A 499-nucleotide genomic window follows, 5' to 3' on the forward strand; every position below is an offset into this window, starting at 1 on the left:
AGGTCTTCTCACTGTAGTGGTCTCTCCTGTTTCAGAGCACCGGTTCTAGGGCGAGCAGGCTTTAGTAACTGTAGTACGCTGCTTAGTGGCTGATGCTCACAGGCTTCGTTGCCCCTGAGGGTGTTGCCCTTCGGAATCTTCCTGGACCAGGGATCAAACTCGTGTCCTTTGCATTGGCAGGCGATTTCCTAACCACTGGACCTCCAGGGAAGTCTCGTTTCCACCTTTTGACTCTTGGGAACAGTGCTGCTGCGAACATGGTGTACGTGGACCTGTTCTAGTCACTGCTTTCAGTTCCTACCTATGAGCAGAATTGCTGGGCCATTCTACTATGTTTGACTTTTTAAAAAAATATTTATTTGTTTATTTGGCTGTGCCGGGTCTTAGTTGTGGCACGCAAACTGTTAATTGCAGCATGTGATCTAGTTCCCTGACAAAGGATCGAACTTGGGCCCCCTGCATTGATAATGCAGAGTCTTAGCCACTGGACTACCAGGGA

At 48.9% G+C, this 499-nt stretch overlaps 1 non-coding gene across 1 annotated transcript; it reads right to left on the reverse strand.

Annotated features, from left to right (window-relative positions):
• Window positions 1–426: 426 nt before the first annotated feature.
• Window positions 427–499, reverse strand: TRNAD-AUC (transfer RNA aspartic acid (anticodon AUC)). The gene has a single exon. It is a non-coding gene; the product is annotated as a tRNA-Asp (tRNA).

Source organism: Muntiacus reevesi, chromosome 1, assembly GCF_963930625.1.
Source record: "Muntiacus reevesi chromosome 1, mMunRee1.1, whole genome shotgun sequence".
Classification (NCBI taxonomy): Eukaryota; Metazoa; Chordata; class Mammalia; order Artiodactyla; family Cervidae; genus Muntiacus; species Muntiacus reevesi.